Source organism: Canis aureus, chromosome 1 (genome assembly GCF_053574225.1).
Source record: "Canis aureus isolate CA01 chromosome 1, VMU_Caureus_v.1.0, whole genome shotgun sequence".
NCBI classification, from domain to species: domain Eukaryota; kingdom Metazoa; phylum Chordata; class Mammalia; order Carnivora; family Canidae; genus Canis; species Canis aureus.
The window spans coordinates 47,345,837-47,361,216 of NC_135611.1; the positions used below are offsets into that span (position 1 = coordinate 47,345,837).

Sequence of the window (15,380 nt, forward strand, 5' to 3'; positions counted from 1 at the left end):
GCGTTGCACATACTGGGTGTTGGCTAATTCCTACTGAAGAGACAGGTGGCCAGTGACAGAGGTGAGGGTGCATCTCCTCAAGGCAAGCTCTGTCCTTGTCCTTCCCGACTCAGGTGGCCCCAAAGACGGTGTGCTCAGGACCTTAGTTATATCTGGGTGGGACCTTTGGAAGCCACCACGTGAGGTCCCTCTGGAGGTGAGCCACCCAGCCACACCGAACATACTCCTGGAGAACTTGCCTCCTCTTGTGAAGAAACTCTTTGTGATTCTAAGCAATCGGTATTATTAGATTTTTCAGAACTAATTCCTCATTCCGTCCATTTTCCTTCCAACCTCAGAAATGCTTCAAATCTCAAAACCCTCCACCTCAGAACGTGGGGTTCAGAGCGCAAACCCTTGCTTTTAGCATGTAATTCATCATGGGGCTGGGGCCGCAGGGGTGGGGAGGGAGCCAGGAAGTCCCAGCAGAGTGCCACCATCACCCTAATCTCTCTCCATTAAGGAAACGGATGGCAAGACGGGGATTACTGTGCCTATAAATCAGCGTTGTGTTCTGGATAATCTAATACATTTTTCAAGTGTTGTTCTCTCGCCGTTTGGCATGCGCAGAACTGCTCAGTTGGCACAAAGTTCGCAATCAATCTCTCCTGCCTGCTCCCCACCCGGCCTCGCCACCTCCTCCGAACCTTCCTAATATTTTATACATAAACCGGTTTGGATTCACAGGGCATTCCAGCTAGTAAATGCTCTGAAGATTCATCTTTATGGACTAGCAGCCCAGCCTTGTAGCGTCTCAGCTTCTCAAGATGAAAAGGAATTTTATTTGGTGTGTTAGGCCACGCGGGGAATGGCTGCTGGCGGGTTGCTCGGTTCTATTATTATCGCGTGCGCTCCTCTCCAGGGAGGGTGAGACGAGGCGGGAGAGGCCTCACGGGTGGGAGCCTCAGAAAAACGATGCTCTTCATTTCCCCTCTTTCTCCCAGACCCTTCCAAAAGCTTGGCAGGGCCCCGAGAGGCTCCCCAGGACCCCAGGGAATGGGGATGGCGAGCTTTGAGCCACCAGCGTGCGTCTGCACTAGTCTGCGCCCTGGGAAGAGGGACCAGGGATCCACTAGATTAAGACAGCGCTTGGGGGAGGGCCACGGCCCCACCAAAGGGAAAGAAGATAGTGCAGTTTCATTTGCTTTAAAGCACGGCCTCATAATAAATGTGCACAGCAAATGTGCTGAGCAAACACCTCGGCGTTCATCAATATGCGGGGGCTGTTTATTGCCTCATAAACTTGGAAGCAAGTGATATTGTCTCTTAAATCAATGGCTCTGTGGACAGCCTTGGCGCTCCAGGAGAACAGGACATCCAGGCCACGCGGCGCTTAAATTAATGGCTGGAGCAGTGACTAGGAGGTGCTTAGTCACTGCCAGGGGATTAGGAGCCATTCCAGAGGACGCACAGCATCCTTAGGATGTATGTGTCAGGGTGGTGGGCCAGAGCACCTGGGGTGCCGTGGGGCATCCTCACCCATGAGCTGTGCCACCACAGGGGTGGTGGGTCCTCAGGTGCTCATCTGGGTCCCTCCCATTCTGGATCCCTGGCACCTGCATCAGGCCCCACCTGGGGTAAATCCTGGAAGAAGACGGCAGGAGGGAAGGAAACCAGGCCGCCAAGTTTTGAAAGGAGACCATGAACGAGAAGAGAAGCTTTCATTGGGGGAGAGACTGCAGTGGAGGCCTTTGGGGAATGGCCCTGCCACCTCCTGGGAGGCACAGCTTCCAAGGCAGGATGAGGAGCAAGAGACCTGCCGCTGAACTCAGGGCAGCGCTGAACACAACGCTGTCGTGTTGATGAAGCCCTGGCTCAGTTGAGAGACATTCACTAGGCCCTAAATACAGACCAGGTCAGGGAGGTGCTTGCAAGCTGAGCCAGTCTGCTCCCCCAGGCTTCAGGTGGTGACTGAATGGTAGCCCCCTCCAAAATATAAGTCCACATCTTAATCTCTGGGCCTTGTGAATGTGATCCTAAAAAAAAGAGTCTTTGCATATATCGTTAAGGATCTTGAGATGAGAAGATTATTTCGAATCACCCGGGTGAGCCCTAAATCCAAAGACAAGTATCCCGTATAAGAGAGAGGCAGAGAGAGATCTGAGAAGACAGAAGAGGTGAAGAACAGTGGAGACAGGAAGGCAATGTGACAAAGGAGGCAGAGATGGAGTGATGGGGCAACAAGCCAAGGAACACCGAGGATTGTCAGCAGACGTCCAAAGTTAGGAGAGAGGCATGAACGGATTCCTGCCCCCAGTCCCCAGCCTTGATCTCAGACTTCTGGCCTCCAAACCATGAGAGAATACATTTCTGTTGTTTTAAGCCACCACAATTATGGTAATTAGTTACAGCAGCCACAGAGACCAGTATGCTCCCCTTCCCCAAACTTAGGCTCAGAAAGGTGTATGCTCTTGCAGCAGCTGCTCCTGCCTACTTGGGAATAACTGGTTCTGGTCAGAGGGCCCAGACCAGTGGGAACGGCGCAGCCTAGCAGGGTGCTGGCAAAACTCAGGATCCTTGCTTATCTTTCCTTGTCCTCCGCAGGTGTCCTAGTGATAGCACCATTCAAAGCACAGGTGGCTTGGTACACCTGCATTTGTGAACCTGCTCAGGTACTCCAAGACTCCTGCCAGGTAAAAGAATCAATTAAAGCAGGAATCAATGGGCACTGAGGGGGGCACTTGACGGGATGAGCACTGGGTGTTATTCTGTATGTTGACAAATTGAATACCAATAAAAAATAAATTTATTATTAAAAAAAATAAAGCAGGAATCACCCCTAGAATTTGCCTGAGGTCACAACCAGGCTTGGGGACGTGTGACAGGAACCTGAGATGTCAGGCATGTGGTTTGTACCTGGGCAGCTTAGGTCGCCTTGGGTGGTTTCCTTGTCTGGACCCCAGTCACTTTCAAAATTCAATGCTTATTCTCACCCCCACCCTAAGTGGTGCATCTGCACTTTTCTCCTTGGTTTTCCCTTCATAGACCAACACCACTGACCCAACCCCTTCCATCTGGGAAGAGTGGGCAGCGTCTCAGCCCGTGCAAAGTCAGAATTCAGTCACTTTGCAAGTTGTTGAGTTAACTGACTTACCAACATGGTGGAAGTTTATATGGAGGCAGATTCTCTCGGATGAATAAATTAAAGAAGGTGCCATGGGGAGAAATCTGATATTTTCTCAAAAGCCTCCTATTATAACCTTGATAATCTTCAGTGTGGTTTACAGTTAAACCCTCTACCTTCAAGGATCAGAAATCCCACACCGTTCACACCCAAAGTCCTTCCTATCGCAGGAGACCGTTATGGGCTCCAGAATGACAATTTATTAATCTACAGCGAGCAATAGTTAGGCTCAACTATGTAAAATTGCCAATATTCAAATGCTTTTGAACTGCAAGAGTGGCAAATTCATATGATTCAACATTAATATCACCATGGGGATCTGAAATACTCAGATCTGTATGCCCACAATTGTCCCCTGCAGGCCCCCTATGTGGGAAGCCCAATTATAATCAAAGAGGTACTTGGTGAGCGATGAACCGGAGCAAGGATTCTGGGGCTAGATGGTGAGAAACAAAAAAGCAGGCCCTGGCAGCTGGCAGCTGGGAGCCGGCCTGGCACTCACAGCTAGGCTGTGGTGTTCTTTTGTTGAACAAACACAATTTCACTGAACACCAACATGGAACAAGGTCACTCTGTGACCGGGATGGAGAGAGACAAAAACGAGGCCACTCCCGCAATCATGTCTGAACACAGACAAAAAAACCCCAAGCATACTGTTTAAACCACAAAGTGACCGCATGTCCCTCCCTCCCACCTGGTGTGAATGACGGCCACTTCTCTGCCAATTACGCCTGAGCCTCACTCATTCCTCCACCTCTTAGATAAATCCAGGGATGCCTGACTATATCCAATTTCAACGTTCTGATGTCCCACCTAGAGCAGCAGCCCCCAACATCATCCAACACAAGCCAAAATCCTATAAAAGGTCCCCTCCACTACCTCCTTACCAAGGTACCCTAAGATTCCCCACAGCGTGCAGTCTCCCTTGAGGCCACAAGCACTGAGAAACCCTACTTTGTTCAACTACCTGGGTGTTCCTGGTGTCTTTGGATGGTGGGCGTTGATAATGGCATGAGACTCTGCCAGCCAGACCTCGCTAACTCTGCATTGAGGATAGGTCCACCACCACCACCACCACCACCACCACCACCACCACCACCACCAGAACCCCTTGCACCATCACTATGACCACCACCACCATTCTCACTACTGCCATTACCATCCCAGTCACCACCACCACCACTACCATCATCACAACCACCAACCTGCTAAGTGCTTTATACACATTTTATCACTGTATCCTTCTTCAACTCTGTAGGGTATGTACCCTTATCTCCATTTTCCCAAATAAGGCTGCTGTGGCTCAGTAAGTTAAGGGCTCAGGAAGGCTCGAGATCACACAGCTAGTCAATGACAGAGCAGGGGTTGGAAACCTCAGTTGCCAGGGATACTCTACTGATTCTCCCGAGGTGGAACACTGCCGAGCTGGGCCCGGAGGTGTCCTGTGACCTCCGTGACCTCCCCAGTCTCCCCTGTGCGCCTTGGCTCCTCCCGCCCCTCCCCAAGCCTGGATATGAGCTGCCAGCAGCTGCTTCTGTGACTCTCCCGGTGACCTCCATCTGACTTGTCGACTGTTATGTTTCATTAAGGTGGTTGTGCACATGTTTGCCCCAGTCTCTTATGGGTGGATTTCATAATTTAACTTTTACAAGAAGATCTTATTTCCTTCATATCCAAGTTCCTGAATCTATCTCCCTGCTGCCTCCATGTGCCAAACGCAGTGAACACATAAATTCTTTCCAGAGCCAAGAATAGAAACTAAGATTTATGAGTCCCCATCTATTACTGTAGCCAGCAGGATCACTTACTCCTCATATCCTTTATTTCATGACCATATTTTTCTTCATAAATGGCACCTTTTTAAGATGTGACATAAAGAGGTCCAATTCAAAGTTTTAAATTCAAATTATTTGGGCTATCCAAGAACATATTAAGCATCTGAACTACGCATGGAAAATACCCTTTTTGCATGCTTGAATAAGTCCAAAACAGCTTAAGGGATTTTCTCCAATTTAAAAAAAAAAATAATTCACTTCTGGACTGAGGGGGAAAAACATGATAAATTTCTACACAAAAGCAATGCCTTGAGAGAGAAATAGCTTACGTGGCTGTGAAAACCAGAGGCTTTGTAGGAAATGCAACCCAGCCTACAAGCAAAGCTTCCTCGGGCTCATAATGTAGATGTCAAGGGTGTTTTCCAGAGAACCAGGCTCAGGTGGATTTAGGGGCTGTCTGAGTTCTGAGATTTCTTCCTCAGATGTGTGTGTGGTGGGGAGGGGGTTAAACACTCACCCAGGACAAAGATTAGAAGCTGTAATTGGTCTTACCACACAGAGTTTTAAATTCTTTTTGATGTTATTGACTGGGAAGCAGGGACTTCTCAGGAAAAGTGGAGTCTCAACTTGGCACAATTCACACGCGTTGCAGCAAACCCCCAGATGCCACAGGGGCTTCTCCCTTTTCTTTCTGGTAAGGCTGTCCAGAAGCAACTTCCAAAAATCCTCGAAAGGCCCCTCAGTTGCCCTGGTGCTGCTCCCTCGCCGAGCTCTCCAGGGGTCGAGCGCTTCCCAGCCACAGGCATGAGCCTGCACACCTAGCGTTTGCTGCCTCTGGCCTGGCAGGTCCTCCCTGGTACAGCTCCCCAGCACTCACCAGGCCCTGGGGCCCCTCCAGGCTCGCAGACAAGGGGGTTCACTCTGCCTACAGACAACCACACAGTGAGGGACGAGGGACGCCGTGCCTTTGTCTTCCTTGAGAAAAACCTTCCAACCAGATTGCAGGCTTCTCTGATAGTGTGAGTACACAGTTACTTTTCTCTCTCTCCTGAATGCATCAGTCTGTAGAAGAGAAAAAAAATTTAAAGGCTCCATAGAACACTTGTCTACTTTGCTCACAATCCCCCTCCCATGCAACAAAACACAAAAACAAACAAACAAAAAAATAACCAACAATCCCATCTCCCCAAACACCTCGGGCAGCCGCCAGCAGGGAGGAGAGACATGCTTTCTTCATCAATGTCCTGGAGATGACGTTCTGCTGTTTTAGTTTAAATATCTCACGCTGGTGACTCCAGCCAGAAACAAGAGCATTACAAGGCTCCCCGTCTCACCGCCTCCTGTTGGGCCCTGTTGTGTAAGGGATTTGTGTCACCCTCTAAATGGGGTCTGGACACCCCCCCCCCAAGTAAAGTGGCAGATTCTCAGCAGGGATCTGCATTTTCCACTGTGAGCCCCTCCCAGCCCCTCCATGCATCTCCCTTCACCCCGTGCACCCCACACCTACCTGTGTTCTGCACCCTTGGGCACCCCATGCCCTCCTAGACACCACCCCCAGCCCATGCTTTTCTGGCCCTGGCTTATAGTGGACTCATCCCAGCAGTAGGAGGAGCCAGGGGGGGCTCATCATCCCCTGTGCCCAAGGCCTAGAGCCTCCTGTTTCCTGGCGCCAGCATCCTTTGGCCGCCCGGGAGCGGCAGGGCCAAGTCGGATCAACGCCTCTGCAGCCGCCTCAGAAATACATTGATTTTTGTTACAGCCACGAGGCCCATCCAATTAAAAATAATCACTGGCGTGTTCCAAGGCTTTATCCTTGCCAAGTGCGTTGACTGCTGCTCGCACAGAACAATGCCGTTTGTCAAACATGACCTCATTTTCATAGCTGGTCAGAGAAGTCTCGAAGCATCTCCCCCACCTCCAGCCCCACCCCCATTACTGGAAGGTCTAGAGGTTTTCTGAGGTGATATTACTCCATACTTAGGCCACAAGGGGGTTGGGGCCAAGGCAGCTTCCCTTTTCCGGGGTGTGGAGTGGTTGTAGGATTTAGGTTTTCTCTCTAGGGTTAGTGAAACAGACCAAGCTGCTGAAGAAGAGGCAGGCCGGGGAAAGAGGAAGATACAGCCCAGAAAGTATTTAAAAACTGCTGGTGGGTGGGAGGATGACGAAGTAGCCATTAGGGACCATAAAGCAAACCATGAACACACATCTCTTGCCATTACATAATATAAAGGATGAAAGAAAAAAAAAAGGATGAAGACATGTGATGGAGGCAGGCAAGCATTGGCCCAAGGAGGACCAGCTCATGTAGAGATCAACCTGGGTTCAGTCCCGGCTCTGCCCCTTCCTAGCTGTGTGACCTGAGGCAAGTTACTCAACCTTTCTGAAGGCAAGTTGAATCATCCCTAAAATCTGGCTATTCATACCTTCCATCAGAAACTCAACGGCATTATTATTTATTTATTATTTATTATTCCTCTCTAGGAATAGGTAAATACTAAGGCTTATTCTAAGAGCAGGTAATTATTGGCAAATTCTGGGTGATTGATGAACAACTCTCTGCAACTTCTGGCAATCTTCCTAAGATGTACACGCACAAGTCTGGAAGTATATCAGGAATCTGTATTTCACTTTTTCCATTCTGGTTGAGCTTTAAGAAAGAAAGAGAAATTACACACACATACACACACACACACACACTCACCAAGAAATCTCATTTTTCTTCCTAGAGATACTCGTTATGTTTCCAAACTTTTCAAACATTTTTTATCCCAAATTTCTTTTTTTTTAATTTAATTAATTTATTTGACAGAGAGATAGAGCACAAGCAGGGGGAGCAGCAGGGAGAGGGAGAAGGCAGGCTCCCTGATGTGGGGCTCCATCCCAGGACCCTGGGCTCATGATTCAAGCCAAAGGCAGGTGCTTACCCGACTGAGCCACCCAGGCACCGCCATCTGAGATTTCTGTATAGTGTCTCTGTTGATACAGAGGTGCCAGCTGTGTGTGGAGGTAAGTGGTGGTAATCTTCCTCGTGTTGGCCCAGGACACTTTTAGGTTCCTGACATCAAATTAACCATTATTTCATAATATTGCACCCTTCCAAAATAACTTTTTCTAGAAAGTAACCAAATTATTTCCGACTCATGGTGGAGATCCCACTGTTCTGCATCCTCACCACAGCTTGATAAGGTCAGTCTTTATAATTTACCCATTTTAGTAGGGGTGTCCTGGTATCTCATCATGGTTTTCATTTGTATTTCCCTAGTGATGCATTTTTTTAAATTATTATTTGCCATCCATGTTATCTTCTTCGGCATTATCTGACAATTGGCAAATTGTTCAGATCTCCTGTCTAGTTTTTAATTGTGTTGTTCATTTTATTACAGGGTTTTGAGAGTTTTAAAAAATACATTAGGGGTGGGGAGCCTTGGTGGCTCAGTGGTTGAGCATCTGCCTTCGGCTCAGGTCATGATCCCCAGCGCCTGCGATGGAGTCCCACACAGGGCTCCCCTCAGGGAGCCTGCTTCTCCCTCTGCCTGTGTCTCTACCTCTCTCTGTATCTCTCATGAACAAATAAATAGAATCTTAAAAAAATTACATTAGGAGTATAAGTCCTTTGTCCAGTAGGTATTTTTCAATTATTTTCTCCCAGCCCATGATGTGTCTTTCATCCTCTTAATGTTTTCCTTTGGAGAGCAAAAGCTTTTAATCTTGATGAAGTCCAATTTATCATCTTTATTTCCTCTTATGAGTCCTGCATTTATTTGATGTTGTAGCTGAGAAATCTTTGCCTACACCAAGGTCACAAAATTGTGTTCTCTGTTTCCTTCTGGAAGTTTTTGATTTTTTTGATTTTTAAATTTTTATTTATTTTTTTTAAACTTCTGGAAGTTTTATAGCTTTAGACTTTACATTGAGGTCCATGGTCCATTTGGAGGTAATCTTTACATATAGTGTGAGGTTTGGATGGAGGTTCATGGTTTGCATATGGATATCCAGTTCTTCCAGCATCATTTTTTGAGAAGATCATCCTTTCCCCCATTGAGTTGCCTTTGCACCTTTGTTGAAAATCAGTTGACCCTCTACATGCGAGTCTATTCTGGAGAGCGTCTTGATTTCCATTGTAGATGGAAATCTGTATTTCAATCTGTTCTGTATTGAAATTCTCGGCTGCCATGATACCTGGACAGGGCCTCCTCTCTTTCCATGAGCACTGCTCACTGCTGGGTCCCCACCACGGGCAGTACTGACTGCTCTTCTACAACCTTGAAGCTTCTTGAGCCTTGCCCTAGTGGGGCTGGCTGCAGATGAATGCATAGATCTCCCAGAGGTCAGAAGTGGGGGGCCCTACACCACATTTTCCAGGAAGCCTCTGTTGCAAAAGTGCATTTCTCACTCTGGGATGCAGCTCTGGATGTCCGAGAGGCTCTGAACCGCTGGCTGGAGGACCCAGAGCTCCCCCACATCCTCCCACTCCCCACCCCAGTTCATGACCTTCCCTCCTCACCTTCCCTTAATTCCAATCAGGCTGGAGAAACTTCAAGAGAAGGATTGATTAGAAGTCCCGTCTGCCTTTCAAAAACCCAGAAGGTTAACTCCTCCAGCAGCCGGCTTGGCCGCCTATCCTCCTGCAGCTGCCCAGGGAGGGTTGCACAGAGGGAGGAACATGAGAAGAATCGCACGCTGAGTCCCCCAGCAGTTAGGAATTAGATGAAGTCATAAGCAGCTCTACACTTGGCAAAGCACCTGGACACAATAGTATGCTTAATGAAATGATTAAATGTCTCTGCAGCAGAGTCCCATTTCATTTATTTAACTTTTATTGACCTCTAATGAATGTCTGCCAAATACTAGTGCAGCATGGAAAAGCAGGAGTGAGGCATCTGCCACGGGGCAGGGTTTAGACTGACCCTGTGCTCCCCAAGCCAGAGAACTCCGTGCCATCACCCTCAGTCTTTCATCCGCATCTTCTGTAGACAATTGAATGGGTACTGAATTGGGGTGGGGGGCAGGACAACAAGAAAAATGTTACCTTTTTTCAAAGAAAACTGGTCTTGGCCAGGCAGGAATGCGGAGAACTGTGTTCCTCAACCTCCTCACTTCTCTCAAGGATGAGGCACTGCCTTTAGGACATTTAATTGGCTGAAAGCTATGTGGTTTGTATCTAAGGACAAAACATATTTCCAGAGACTTCCTCCCAGGTATTCCACACAATTCTCAAAAGAGTGAGTTTTGATGGTAAAATTCATTTGAGAAACCGACCTGCTTTATCCCTTCTGCAAGATCAGGTTAAGGACTTTGAGAAGCCCTGATGCAAATTTCCTAAACTTACTTATGTTAAGAACACTTTTTTTTTTTTCACTAAACACCTACGAACTATCAGGGAACTCGGCTGAGAAAAGTTGTTCCCCCAAATGCCATAGATGTTCTGATAAAAAAAAAAAAAAACAGTGTCTGCTGCCTTATTCTATTCAGCTAACTTAGAATCAGTGAAGGGTGAAGACAATGAGGAATTTGGGCTTTTCTTGGGCACCCTGCTTGCTTCTCCCTGGCATCCAGCTGGGGATGTGGGAAGAAGCAATGGCATCTTCCGGCCGGCTGATGGGGGTGGAAGGGGTGGCAGAAGAGGGATGATTTGCAGAAACCCCAACCAGAGCACTCCCATTGACTAGCTGGTTAAGACTGCCAGACAACCCTAGATGAGAAGAGTCCATCTCCCCAAAGTTCACATGTATTGACCTATGATGACATAGCTTCTAGCATGCAGTTTTTTCTTCTTTCCTGTCATGCTAGCTTGCCAGAGATTTATTTTCTCCAAATATCACAACTGAATTGAAAACTTTTTTTTTTCTTTTAAAATGTATTTATTTTGGAGAGAGAGAGAGAGAGAAAGAGAGCACGTGTGCATGGGGGGGAGGCAGAGGGAGAGGGAGAGGAGCGGACTCCCCACTGAGCAAAGAGCCCCAAGCGGGGGTGGGGACTCCATCCCACCACCGGAGATCACAACCTGAGCCAAAATCATGAGTCCCATGCTTAACCCACTGAGCCACCCGGGTGCCCCTAAAAACATTTTTTCTACGCCCCCCCCCCCATCACTTCTGTACTACATCTCCATCCTACTCCAAACTCACGTTTGGGACTAGGGCCCCCCCTTCCCGCTATGGAAAACGTCCCATCTGTCTTTTAAGGGGTGTCAGCCACGAAAAAAATGGGAAGTCTGCAAGGCAAGTGGCACTTTCCCTCCTTCGCTTGGTGCCTCCGCTTGCGCTGCTGTGGAGCCGAGCGCCCGCCTCCCGGCCCCGCAGCAAACGCAGAAGGCGCCGAGTCAGCAGCCCGCGCTCCCGTCCCTCCGCCGCCCGCGCCGCGCGCCCCTGCAGCGCCTGCGCTCAGCCTAATTCTTTATGCCTTGTTATTCTGTCAATTTCTTAATCTATTGGTGCTGACTTTATTTTTAGCGCGCCTATTGTGACAGCAAATCCTGAAATTGCCTCGGTTGTTTTTCTGAAAATGGCCTTTACCAACCCATAATGCAGACCCCGACTAAATACCGGGGGCCCCCGGCGCAGCCGCCTCCCCTGGGAGCTGCGCATCCACGCTCCCCTTGGAGGGGGCGCCCCGAGGGGCCGCCGGGAAAGCCACCGGCTGTCACAGGAAGGTGAGCATCTCTGGGGCTCGCTGGAAAATGCTTCCTCCTCTTTTGGAGAATTTCTTCAAACATTAATAAATTCCCTCCCCTCTCCCTATCTTTTGTTGGCAAACTATAAAAAATGCAAATGATCCAGAAACCAATTAATTTTTAGAAGGCTGCAGCTGTTTTGCAGTATTCACAAGACATGGTGGGCACATTTAGGGCGTGTGCCCGCAAAAGCACACACACACACACACGTGGAAGGCATCGGGCCGCTCATCACAGACGCATCACGTCTCCAGATTTGAGCCATCGTGTCAGCCTCGTCCAAGCCTGCAGATCCGATTCAAAGCGTGCTCGGCACCCAAATAATCGGGAATTGCTAAGGGGCGCATTCTCCAGAATGCGGCCTGGAGATGTCCACCCCATCACACAATAAAGCTTCACCTCCCGGGACCCAGGAAGTCTCCCTGGGGAGGCAGAGGTGCCGGCAGGGGCTTTCTTCAGGCAGGCTGGGCCTTCCTCTGTCTTAAGTCCCAGGGACTTTTAGGGGCTTTTAGGGCTATAGCTGCTGCCCCCCACCCCTCCCCTGCAGTGGAACTTGGTTGGATTCAGAGCTCAGAACTCTGAATCAAGCGTCAAAGTCTTTTCTGGTGGTTGTCTGAGTATCAAGATAATCTTCCTGCAGGAGAACAGTTTTCTTCTACCTTCCATTGCATCACCCCATGGCCCACCTGAAGCCATTTCTCACTTTTCTTAGTTTGTGGGAGCAGGAGCAGGGAGCAGCTGGGTTTGGTTGCAGTAGAGGGGTAGGGGTTCCAAGCTGCCCACCTTACAAGGTACGCTGTGCTTGGTCTCAGCACATCACTGCGATTCCACAATGCTTGGAGACTAGGCCCGTGACCAGTTGTGGCCAGTGAGATGCAGGCAAGTAGGCTGATGGGGCTTTTGGAAAAGACTCTTTTCTGTTAGCAAAACAAAGTCAAGTATGGAAATAGCCTTTCTGCACCCCTGCCTCCTTCCTGCCCCAAGAACACTTCTGTGTCCTGATGTGAAGCTGGTGGCTTGCAGTGTCCTGTGACCATGAGGTGGCAGGCCTGGGATGGTGGAGTGGTGTAAGGGGAAGCCATCGAGCACCTGCAGCCATCCTGGACCAGCGGGTTTCCAGACTCCTGGCCACATGAGATAATTGCCTCTTGTCACTGCTCAATCGAGTGTTTGACCGAGGTGTCCTGACTGACCGAGGGTTCTTAGGTTGGAAGAGACCTCACAGCTGTGTCATCTGGAATCACGGCCAAGGGCTGCTTGGCTTCCTGCTCTAACATGTCCATGGGGCCATCTTCTAAACTGCACTTCAACAAGCAATGAAGAGGACCCACTTTCTCTTGGAGCTCTGGGGCTGCCCTGGGCACCTCTGCTGGGATGTCTTCCTCATGTGGGGAAAGAATCCAGTTTGCTAGTGTTCTGGAGGGACTGGCATGGGGGCTGCTCCCACAAGAGATGCCAGGGTGGGGGCTGAGCCCCCCGGGACAAGCAGGGGGTGATGCCAGACTTATTGAGATATAATTCACATACCATGCAATTCACTCATTTAAATACACAATTCAGTATTTCTTAGTTGATTCATACATGTGTGCAAACATTACAAGCCAATTTTCGACACTTTTCATCTTGAGAAGACACTGAAGAAACTGAAGAAACTCTGTGCCCTCGAGCTATTGTTCCTCTACTTTCTACCACCCCTCCCTCCCCCAGCCCTAAGCAACCACTAATCTTTCTGTCTCTATAGAGTTCCCTATTCTGGACATTTCATAAAAGTGAATCATACCATATGTGGGCTTTGTGACTGGCTTCTTTCACTTAGCATCACATTTTCAGGGTTCATCTACGTTGTAGCCTGTGTCAGTACTTCATACTTCATTTCTCTTTCTGGCCAAAAATGATTCCATTGCATATTCAGCCTTGTTATTTTGGGTAGTTACATTCTATAAAGTCACCATGATCATTGGGTTATTGAACACTGCCCTGTTGCTGCTAAGGGGAATACAGGGTTAGGTTTCTGCAAGCCACTGATCACACTTTCATCAATCAATCAATATGTAACCTTGTTTTATATGTATGTATAAATACCTTTTATATGTATGTATAAATACCTGCTTAAAAACACCTTATTTGATATATATTATTGGTTTATTAACATTGAACTCATGGCCAACAACACTATAACTCCTATCTGAATAGTAGGGGATGGGGGAAGGGGTGTTCCCCAGAGGACTCTCAGGATAAACACACCTATATCAACCCAAAGTCAGCCCCAACAAGGATGCCACCAATTGCCCTGGTAGGACTTTGAGGACTAGAACCAGATAGTTTGGGCAAAGTGGGATGATTGATTCATGCCAGCCTAGGTCTTCCATATGTACATAGTTTTTACTTCTACCCTTTGGAATGACACAAAGATGATCCTCTTTTTTTCATGAGAAGACCCTTTCATTGTTTGAAGACACATCTTGGGTCCTCCTAAGTCTTCTCAGGCTTGACATCCTCAGTTTCTTGGACCTTCTTCTTTCTTTTTTTAAAAATTTTTTTAAGATTTATTTCTTTACTTTAGAGAGAGAGAAGAGAAAGCACGGGTGCAGAGGGAGAGGGAGAGATAATCTCAAACAGACTCCCTGCTGAGCTCGGAGCTGGACTTGGTGCTCCATCTCTGGCCCCGAGATCATGACCCAAGCAGAAATAAAGATTTGGACACCCAGGCCATTGAGCCATCCAGGCTCCCCATATCAGACATTCTTTACACTGTACACAGTAGCAGAGGTTGCTGGCTGATGATCAAGCTTCTCTTCTTCTGGTGTCATGGCCAGACTGCACTTCTCAGCCTCTCTTGAAGGTCGGTGTGGATTTGGGATGAATGTGAACAGAGGGCACGTGGTTATTTCCACACCTGGCCTGTACATACCTGCACAGGCTCCATGCTCTTTCAGCATGAAGAGGGGCACCATGCACCCCTGCTGGAGGAGGGCTGACCCCCACTTAGGAACGTCGGTTAAGTGAACAAGTACTAAGCTGTCCTGTGCAATCTCTGTAGCCTTATCTGTTATTACAGCTAGCATCACTTTGATTCACGTGCTTTCAGGCCCCTGCATTTCCAGCTCCCTCTCTGCACACATTCCTGCTTGTCCAGACTCCTTTCACAGTGGGCACCCCACATTGGCCTGGGGGGGGGGGAGTGTCTGTCCAGAGCTAAGGGTGATTTTCTCCCTTGCCCAATCACCCATATCTAGGGACACAGGGTAAGATTTTTGGAGGAGATTTTTTTGGAGGAGAGCCCACCCTGTGGTTGACCCCTATGTAACTTACCACTGAATAATCCCCCAGGTCATCTCCTCCACGTACCATTGCGAGACCCTGTTTTTCTCATCCTGCATAGCTGGGGGGTTGGGGACACAACAATTCACCCAGAACCATGACTCAATGAGATATTCTGGATCCTACTGGGACATTTACTCACAACCATGATAGCTGTGGTAATAACAGCCAACACCCGGATGGTCAATTCTAGATGCTTTATGAGTCTCAACTCTTCATACTATTGATTCTAAAGGCAAAACTATTATGATCCCCATTATAGAGCTGAGTAAACTGAGGCGGAGAAGTTAAATAACTTGCCTCAGCCAGGACAATTAGCTAGTTATAGAGCTGGACTTGATTTGCCCCAGCAGTTCAGTGCCAGCCGGATTCCTACCTACTAGGCGAATATGCTTTGTATGTCCTGGTCATGTCTGAATCCAGGTGCTACATGCATACAGAACAAGGA

The 15,380-nt window shown here is 48.4% G+C and overlaps 1 long non-coding RNA gene across 6 annotated transcripts in view; it reads right to left on the reverse strand.

Moving 5' to 3' along the window:
* The window catches only part of LOC144314260 (uncharacterized), a 41,824-nt gene that overhangs the window by 8,916 nt on the left and 17,528 nt on the right, over positions 1-15,380 (reverse strand). For 3 of the 6 annotated variants that reach the window (XR_013380089.1, XR_013380090.1, XR_013380091.1), the window contains 2 exons: positions 6,133-6,288; positions 4,964-6,000 (listed from right to left, as the gene is read on the reverse strand). This is a non-coding gene — a long non-coding RNA (uncharacterized LOC144314260). Of the gene's footprint in view, positions 1-4,963; positions 6,001-6,132; positions 6,289-6,445; positions 8,769-15,380 lie in introns of those variants that run through there. The other 3 variants (XR_013380092.1, XR_013380096.1, XR_013380086.1) reach the window with 3 other exon arrangements.